The sequence below is a fragment of the Phoenix dactylifera genome, chromosome 14 (genome assembly GCF_009389715.1).
Source record: "Phoenix dactylifera cultivar Barhee BC4 chromosome 14, palm_55x_up_171113_PBpolish2nd_filt_p, whole genome shotgun sequence".
NCBI classification, from domain to species: Eukaryota; Viridiplantae; Streptophyta; class Magnoliopsida; order Arecales; family Arecaceae; genus Phoenix; species Phoenix dactylifera.
Genome location: NC_052405.1, coordinates 7054861 through 7064719, shown reverse-complemented (window position 1 = coordinate 7064719; position 9859 = coordinate 7054861). Strand labels below are relative to the sequence as shown.

General features: G+C 52.1%; 1 pseudogene; it reads left to right on the top strand.

The window, feature by feature from the left end:
• Positions 1-5862: 5862 nt before the first annotated feature.
• On the top strand, positions 5863-8068 carry LOC120113146 (annotated as a pseudogene).
• The last annotated feature ends 1791 nt before the right edge of the window (positions 8069-9859 follow it).

Genomic DNA, 9859 nt, shown 5'->3' with positions numbered 1-9859 from the left:
GCGGGGCGGAGGCACCTTAAGAGGGGGGCGGTAAACGAGGTCGATACAGCCTCCCTTCACAAGTACGTAGTGGGCGGACTTCTTTACAAGCCGCCGGGCCTGATCTTCATCTTCAGGGAGGATTCATTCGGCGAGGTAGGCGACGAGCGGGTCCATCCAAGACGGCTCCGGATCAATTGCCATCACCGCTCCAGCCCGTCAATGCTCGGGGCATCCAGGGTTCCAGGTAGATTGCCCTCGACAAGTTGTGCGCGTCTGCGTCCACTAGGCGGGACAACCTGTCGGCCCTGGCATTTTCGCTCCTCGGGACCTGCTGAATGTCAACACTGCCGAGGTCGGGAATGAGTGTTTGCACCTTCCGGACGTAGCTCTGCATGGTCGGGCTCCGCGCCTCGAACTCCCCTCGAACCTGCCCGACCACCAGCTGGGAGTCGGTGAAGACTTTCAGACGCCGGATGCCGAGCTCCTTGGCGAGTTTGAGTCCCGCGACTAGGGCCTCGTACTCCGCCTCATTGTTGGTCACTGGAAATCCGAACCTCAAGGCATACTCGGCTATCACTCCATCGGGATTGGTGAGGACCAGCCCAGCCCTCCACCTTCAGGGTTCGACGACCCGTCAATGTGGAGCGTCCAGATCGGGAGATCGAGGCTGGGTGTCTCCGGCGGCTTAGGTTCCGCTCCTGCACAGTGCACTCAGCGAGAAAGTCGCGAGCACCTGGGCCTTGATGGCTGGTCGGGGCTGGTAGCGGATGTCGAACTCACCAAGTTCTACTGCCCACTTCACCAGCCGTCCCGCATTCTCTGGATTGCTGAGAATCTGCCGCAGTGGTTGATCGGTCAAAAGGGTGACAGAATGAGCCTGGAAATAGGGGCGAAGCCTCCTGGTCGCAGTCAGCAGCGCGAAGGCGATCTTCTCAGCCTTCGTGTACCGCGTCTCGGCATCCCGGAGGACTCGGCTGATGTAGTACACAGGCTTCTGAAGTCTTGCTTCTTCCCGAACCAGTACTTGCGCTGACTGCGGTTGGGGAGACCGCCAGGTAAAGGTAGAGCATCTCCCCCTCTTGCGGCTTGGACAGCAGGGGAGGAGACGCCATGTACTCCTTGAGCTGGTCGAACGCCGCTTGACATTCGGCCGTCCAGAGGAAGTCTTTTGGGCGCTTCAACACCTTGAAGAATGGTTGGCAGCGTTCGGCCGACTTTGCCACAAATCGTCCGAGCGCGGCGACCCTTCCAGCGAGCTCCTGAACCTCCTTCACTTTGGTCGGAGGGGACATATCTTGGATGGCTTTGATCTTGTCCGGGTTGGCCTCGATCCCCCGTTGGTTGACAATGAAACCGAGGAACTCCCGGCCGAAGCACCAAAAGCGCACTTCGCTGGGTTTAGCTTCATGCGAAACTTTCGCAAGGTGGTGAAAGTCTCTTCCAGATCTGCATGTGCTGGTCTGCATGGCGGCTTTTTACCAGCATATCGTCCACGTACACCTCCATATTCCGGCCGATCTGCTCCTTGAAGATTTTATTGACGAGGCGCTGGTAAGTGGCGCCAGCGTTCTTCAGACCGAAGGGCATTACCTTGTAACAGTACAGCCCCCGGTTGTTATGAAGGCAGTTTTCTCCTCGTCCTGTGGAGCCATCATTATTTGGTTGTAGCCGGAGAAGGCGTCCATAAAAGACAGTAGCTGATATCCGGAAGTCGCGTCGACCAGTTGGTCTATCCGTGGAAGCGGAAAGCTATCCTTGGGGCACGCCTTGTTCAGGTCGGTGTAGTCGACGCACATCCTCCACTTCCCGCTCGCCTTCCGGACAAGTACGACGTTTGCCAGCCACTCGGGGTAGCTCACCTCTCTTATGAAACCTGCCTCCAAGAGTTTGTCTACCTCCTGGTCGACCACCCGGATCCGATCCGGGGCACAGTGTCTCTTCTTTTGCTTTACTGGTCGGTGGGTCGGGTCGACGTTGAGGGCGTGAGAAACGACCTCCGGGTCGATCCCAGGTACATCGGCGCCGACCAGGCAAACACTCTGCATTGGCTCGGAGGAATTCCACTAACCGGAGCCGAGCTTCCAAGTCGAGGTTGGCACCGACCCGGACGTGCGGTCCGGGCGGCCTTCTTCGAGGGGAACTTCGATTACGCCTCAGCGGCTCCCCGTGCCGCAAGGCCACTTCGTCTCTGGCGTCAAGTGACTCGACGCTTAGGGCCTCCATGGGCTTCTTCCTTTGAGAGTTGCTAGGAAACACTGCCGTGCGGTCGGCTGGTCACCTCGGACCTCTCCAATCCCGGCCGCTGTGGCGAACCGCATGAGCAAATGGTAGGTAGAAACCACCGCGCGAAGGGCGTTCAGTCCGGGCCGTCCGAGGATAGCGTTGTAGGCCGAGGGGACACGGACGACCAGAACCCGAGCCGCACCGTGGCTTCTGCGGGTGCAATGCCCGCAGTCACAGGCAGCTCGATGACACCTTCGGCCGAGATAGCGTCTCCAGTGAATCCTATGAGGGGGGTGGATGTTTTGTGCAACAATTGTCGGGAAAAGCCCATCTTTTGGAAGGCCTCGTAATACAAAATATCAGCTGAGCTTCCACTATCCACAAGAACACGCCTTACATCATAGTCCGCCATAGTGAGAGAGATCACCATGGCGTCATCGTGGGGAGTCTGAACCCCCTTTACATCTTCATCACAAAAAGTGATTACATTTCCGACCCGCTGCCTCTTCGCGACGGCCACTCCTGATACTTCCGCCGAGCCCCCTGCGTTCCTCACGGGCCGAGAGCAGCCCCCAGTGATGGTGTGGATCACTCCCGCAACGGGTCGATTCTGCTCCCGAGGCTCCTGAGGGGCCGGGTCGGCTGGACGCGGGTCTGCGGGGGGACGTCGGTCGTTTACATATCGACCGAGACGCCCTCGGCGAATGAGAGCCTCGATCTCGTCCCGAAGCTGGAAGCAGTCTTCGGTATCGTGGCCGTGGTCTCGGTGGTACTCACAGTACGCCCGAGAAGGCTTCCTCCCAGGGATCTTCTTCATCTGCCTCGGGACCGGGAGGTCCTCCCGCCCCTTGACCTTCCATGAGGATCTGGGCCCGGGGGGCCAGGAATGTGGGTTGTTAGCCGGTTGTGAGCGCGGTGACGGGAGGAACGAGGGCGTTATTGCGCCGTGGCTTCACTTGCTTGGTGACGAGCTTTCTACGCCGGCGTTAGACGTGCGTCGGGCTCCTCCTCTGGGGTGCCTCTTTTCGCCTTTTCTTCCCGGGCTTCAGAGGGGCCTCGGCGGCTCCTTGTTCCGGTGGGAGGCTGGCCTCCTCGGCGTCTGCATACTGGTTTGCCCGAGACAACAGCTCCGGGAAGCTCCGTGGCAGGCGTTTGTCCAGGGAGAAGGTGAGTCTGCCCTTCCGGAAAGCCTCGCTTCAGGGCTGAGAGAGCCACTTCCTGGCTCAAATTCCGGACCTCCAGTGTTTGCCTTGTTGGAAGCGGGTGAGATAATCCCGCAGGCTCTCTCCCTCGTTCTGCGGACATCGAAGAGGGAGTCGGAGACCAGTCTTCGCGGCTACTGACGGCGAAATGGCTGATGAAGAGACGGGTGAACTGGTGGAAGGACTGGATGGAATTAGCCTCCAGGCCGGCGAACCACGCCCTTGCCGGGCCGCGGAGGGTCGCCGGGAAGGCCTTGCAGAGGAGAGGATCCGATGCTCCATGGAGGAGCATAAGAGTCCTGAAACTCTCCACGTGGTCCCGTGGGGTCCGCCGCCCCGTCGTAGGGTTCGATCAGCCGGCATTTTGAACCCCGGCGGGTTTTAGGGTTTCGCAGGATCCTTGAGGCAAGCGCCGGCTGGGAGGAGATTTCCAAGTCGGCGAAGGGATCTTTGGAGTGGCCCTTCAGGACCTCGGAGCTGTCTGTGGAGATCGTCCACCCGCCGGTCCAGGGAGCGCGACCGGTGGGTGGGAGACAAGGAGCGGCGCGAGGGGGACCGACTGGAGTGCGGGCCCCTCGAGGACTGGGGTGTCTGAGAACGCGCCCGGGTCCGCCTCTCGCACCCCGCGCAGCTCCGATGAGAAGGTCCTGGCAGAATGGACCGCACTCCGAGAATCCCTCCCCGCGCCGGCGCTCCTCTCCGTGGGAAGGAAGGAGCGCGGGTTGTGAGGAAGAGCGAGTGCTCGGTGGAGCAGCGGCTCCTGAGCCCGCTGCGGCTACCCGAGAAGATCAACACCCTGCAAGATTCTGCACTGGCCTCCGCGATGGGTGGCGAACCTGCTGGGGCTAGCTGGTCGAACTGGACAGGTTCGACCGTCTGAATGGGAAGGAGAAGCGGTGGGAATGCCTGCTGGAGAGTGTGTTGGCGGACGCAGCAGCCTCCCGGCCAGAGGGCGCGAGAAGGCGGCCGCGACCGGAAAGCATTGGGAAAGCTCCGCGACCACCTCGCCGTGCCCATCTACGATCGCGTCTGAGATCTCGTCCCTTCCTCTAGCGCCAACTGTTGGCTGGTGGTCCGAACCGAGAACGATTGGCACGGACGGTGTGGAAGGAATGTGGATGTGTGTAAGTGGGTTCCGGCCTGAAGTTGTCTTGGTTGGTGCTGGCTTCGGCTCCACCTTCCGCCAAGGAACCTTGGCAAACAAGCCTTGCACCACCACCAGGGTGGTGAGTGGCCCTCCGGACGGTCAAGGCAGAGGAGAATTGGGGGAGGAGAGATAGATAACTCACCAAGTGGGCAAGAGAAGTTGCTCTGGGAGGTATTGCTTTACCCCCCCCCTTCTCCCCCCAGCCGCATATATACCTGGCGTGGGAGGTCTCTCAGGGGGGTTTGTCGTCGTGGGGCACGATAGAATGGCCACTGACATGGCCGTTACGGGGGGCGTGGAGCAGCGCTGGGTACGGTCATGGCAGGGCGTAGTGGAGCTCCGCTTTGTACGGTTGATACAGGAGATCGTGGGCAGCATCGGGTACAGCCGTTGCAGGGAGTAGTGGAGCAGGAGGCCGCGGCGTGCCTCTGGAGAATAGCCTGTCGTTATCAAAAGATCTCCGACTCGGGGGTCGGAATGCTGGATCATAGGGCAGCCGACCCGGGGTCGGGCTGCGGAGCCCTGAGGAGGTCCGACTCGGGGTCGGAGTGCTGGATATAGGGCAGCCGACCCGGGGTCGGGCTGCGGGAGCGAGGAGGTCCGACTCGGGGTCGGATGCTGGATCATAGGGCAGCCGACCGGGGTCGGCTGCGGAGCCGAGGAGGTCCGACTCGGGGTCGGAGTGCTGGATCATAGGGCAGCTGTAGCTTTCCTGGATACGCGTGCCGATCACGTGGGGCATGGCGGCTCAATTCCCCCATAACACATATAGTTTATGAATCCCTACATATAATCTTTATATAGTGTCTCCATATAAATAAAAGTCAAATATTTTGAATTAATTACTCTATGCTTTTTGGAAAAAAAATTACGGCTCCTCCGGGATTTTCATTTCAGTTATGATGGTAAGATTTCTGGATACATTCTCCCTGTCTTAAACTCGAGATCTCTTTTTTGGTAGGAACAATTTTATGGCAAATGCAGATTTTGGACACAAAATGAACTAAGATAACAATACATCGAAAAATCCGAAGAATTAGTCATTTTAATTCTTGTATGGAAACTTTTGCCGTAGGGTTTTCGTCAACGAACCATATCAAGGCAGGCGCCGTATTGAGGTAGGTGCCGGCTTCCGGTCCTCTCCTCGCGCCCATCTTCCCCGCAAGGCGACCAGCTCATCGATTCGAACCGCTTGCCACGTGTCACTCTTCTCCGCTGTCGCATCTAAGAAGCTGCCCGCCGTAACGTTGAGCCACTCTTATATAAAGGAACAAGAGTTAGGGAGCTCCGCAAAGAGAACAAGCTAAAGACTCATGGCTGCCACCATCTCTTCCGCTCTCCTTGCCTTCCTCCTCCTCCTCTTCACAACCCTTCCCTCCTCGATGTCGCAGCTCCAGGTGGGACAATCCGTCACGCTCCCCAAGTCTGACGTCGACCTGCTCGAGTTCCCACTGAACCTGGAGTACCTGGAGGCCGAGTTCTTCCTCTTTGGCTCCCTCGGCCATGGCTTGGACCAGGCGGCACCCAACCTCACCATGGGCGGCCCTCCTCCCCTCGGCGCCAAGAAAGCTGCTCTGGAATCCACTGATCCGCGACATCGTCGCTCAGTTTGCCTACCAAGAAGTTGGCCACCTGAGGTGATCGATCTGCCTGATTGTCACTTGATCAGCGCACCATGCATGCATGGTTTCAGTAATTAGTCTAACTTGACAACCAACTCGCGATGATGCCGAACCATGATTGATTTGATTCTTGTGCTTGTCGTGCAGGGCGATCCAGAGTACTGTTAAAGGATTTCCGAGGCCACTGCTTGATTTGAGCTCGAGCACCTTCGCCAAGACCATGAATGAGGCGCTCCAGCGCAACCTGGAGCCACCTTTCGATCCCTATGCCAATGGGATCAACTACCTTCTGGCCTCCTATGTCATCCCGTACGTCGGACTCACCGGATATGTCGGGGCAAACTCCAAGCTCATGAGTGCTAGGTCCAAGAGGGTATATTTCTAGACTTTTTTTTCCTGACCTTCCCCTAGCTACTTAATAATGGAGTTTTAATTATTGTTTAGAAACTCCCCTTCGTACATATAATATACAAAAAAAAAAAAAATATTACCAGATGAGACCTTCAATCATCACATTAGCAAAGAAAATTTTTGTATTATTCTTGATATTTATCTTGGCCAAATTATTCTTGGAAGTATTCTTTATAAATAAATCAATCCAGCCTTCCAGGCCTACTCAATATTTATGACTTATACACAGACCTTGCAATTATTCACAAGTTTTATATAATGTTCAAAATTATTATATATTACGAAACCAGCTGTATATCAAATACTGTTGCCGGCGATAGACTTGTTTTATATCATCTATTATTCTTATCTTTCCTGTATTTATTGTTAAATAAATAAATTTACATATATTTTTCAAATATATTTCTTTAATTTTATTATCTTACTAATTACCACAATCTTTCCAAGCATCTGACAAATTTATCAGATTTCTTTCCCCCATCCCAGTCACCAGATCTTTACCTTTGGCCGAGTTATCTTTAAATAGGAAAAACTATGAATATGACAAACCATAATTCAAAAGCTAGGCTTTCCTTGTCGGTCGGTTTGGCCATTGCTTTTGCTATTTCTTCTCCATTCATACATATATATTGGTCCGACAAAGATGACCTATGTTTAGAAAGTTTCCCACACAACAAACCAGCCATATATGCAAGCATGCGTGTGTTGTATATGTGCGTGGATGAGGACAAATCCAGTACAATCCAAGACTCAGTCAGGAGATGCGATAAATTTTTCCACCCACTATGCAAATCTAATCCATATCCAAAGCGTGAGTAGGTTGGTTTGAATAAAGGATTTTTTTTTTTTTTTTGATAATATGGAATAGAGGAAATTTCAGCTGATATTTTTATCAATCAACTCTGGCCGCGCACCCAAGCTTAATATTTTCATGCCAGCATGCGTATGTTCAAATATTGATAATAGACGTGAGAGTATTGGCCAACTTAATATATATCTTCAATTGATATATGCATGCATGCAGCTCGTAGCTGGCCTGTTGGCCGTGGAGTCCGCCACAAGATGCAGTCATCCGTTCGTTGCTTTACGAACGAGCTTGGATGAAGGTGGAGCCGTACGGCATCAACCGTGGCCGAATTCACGGGGCGCATCTCGGAGCTGCGCAACAAACTGGGCGGCTCCGGGGTGAAAGATGAAGGCATAGTCGTCCCTCCAGCGATGGGCGCAGAAGGGAAATCCCAGGCAACGTGATTGCCGGCAACGAATACTCGGTGGGCTACGAGAGGACCCCCAAGGGAGATACTCAGGATCGTCTACGGAAATGGCGATGCACACCACTCCGGGTGGTTTCTTCCCCAAGGGAGCCCAAGGACATATCGCCAGGTCTTATCTAGGAAGAGCTTAGCAAGTAGTAATTAATAGCGCTGTTTGTTCCCTCTGGCCACTCGGCTTGAAGATGCGTCTTCCTTTCGAGACATGATTAATAAAACAAAAATTTCCTCCATGGAGTTTTCTTTCTGTCTGCTTGCGTGGCTTCAGGAGTGCCTCCTTAGTTATATGTTCTTAATTTAACCTCGGTTTGGTCACGGACAGTCATGTTAGTTCGGATCATTTGCACCGCTGTCAAACAGTGTCTTAATTCGAAGCACGTCCAATATAACGCATTGTCCTGATCCGTTAATCGAGCCATTCAATTCGATGCCCATAAAGAAAAGGGATAATAGACCTCAGTCCATTCTAGACCGGAACTAACAAGGGTTTGAATCGAGCGACCGACCGTAAACAAAGGCCCAGGAAGGTGGAATTTATTTCGGAACAGAACGGGTACTGCTTGCCTGATCGTTTCGGGAAAAAAGATGAACGCTTCATAACCTGATAATTTCTTGATACTGCTTTTTGGCCCGAGTTTCCGTCAGGCCCGGATAATTTGGGGCTGCATATCTTTAACTTTCTTTCTCTATCCCATCCCACTAATACCCACATGATGCAGAGTCGATTTTCTTCTTCTTTCTTCTTTAATGGGGGACCAGCCATAAGCCATTGTTATGTTATTTCAAACTAAATAAGCAGGTGAGATTGGATTGCGACATATAGAGAGTGATGTATCAACTAGTAGAATTGTCACCAGCCCGGTCCTATAACCTTAAGGCAGAGGCAGAGACTTTGGTAAAATGATTGTGATTAGACCCTTCGATTGAAAGCAAGGGGAAATAGCTAACATTGCCAAGCAAGCTAAATATCTTATTAAATTCCAAATGCTTTTCTTTCGTGGCCTTACTCATATACAATCGTCGTCTTGATCTTAATATAGGATATCTATATTCTCACACAAGCCTTAATTTGTTGTTCTTGGACCTCGAAAGCAGCAAACAATGGTGCAGCTTGAAAAGTTCATGATTAAATAGAAAAGAGATAAGACAGACCAGGTTATAGTAAGAAGAACATGGATTCCTTTCCAAATCCATCAGCTAAGACATGTAGTAAGAGAAGATGTTGTACCAATAGATAACTCTCAGATGTGTCGTAGATATACATGGTACACCGACTCAATTTTCTTGTAAGTTGTCATCGGCACAAACATCAAAAAAGCCTAACCATAGTTAGTTGACTTCATTAAATGCAAATCTCCTTGTATTTGTTAGGTACATTTGTTAGATCAGATATCTAAAATCCGTATCCGACCCAATTAATAAACAGGTTAAACGGGTCAACCAGTTTACAATCCGAACCTGTTTAGGCCAAATCCAAACCTATTTATGGCTGGTCGAATACGGGTCGGGTGGCAGGTCGGATCAAATTTTGCCATCCCTAATTTTGACCCCCCATCAGTTGTAATGCTTGTCATTACTGAGTTAATTCTTAGCAGTGTACAGGCTGGCTCACAAGCAAGTCATAGATGAAATTTCATCTCACTAGACATGCAACGCATGCTACTGCTTTTTCCTTCTCTTGCTCTCCGTACATTTATACTAGGGAAGATTAAAACTTTGGTTGGGAAATATTGGGGATGGAGATCAACGATCACAATATGGTTGAGAAAGGCAAAGATTTATTAATTTTTACCCATTCCACTCCCTTAACGGATGTCATTAGAGCAGCATTAAGGAAGGTGATAATAATTTTTTTATTTTTAATTCAGCTATGGTAGAAGAGTTAAGAGGGGGGATTGGGGAATCATAATTGCTATCGAGAAATGGTTTTTCAGTAGAAAAAAAGGCATTTTTTAAAAAAATATTTAGTTGCCATAATTACTGAAGAATCTATATATTAAT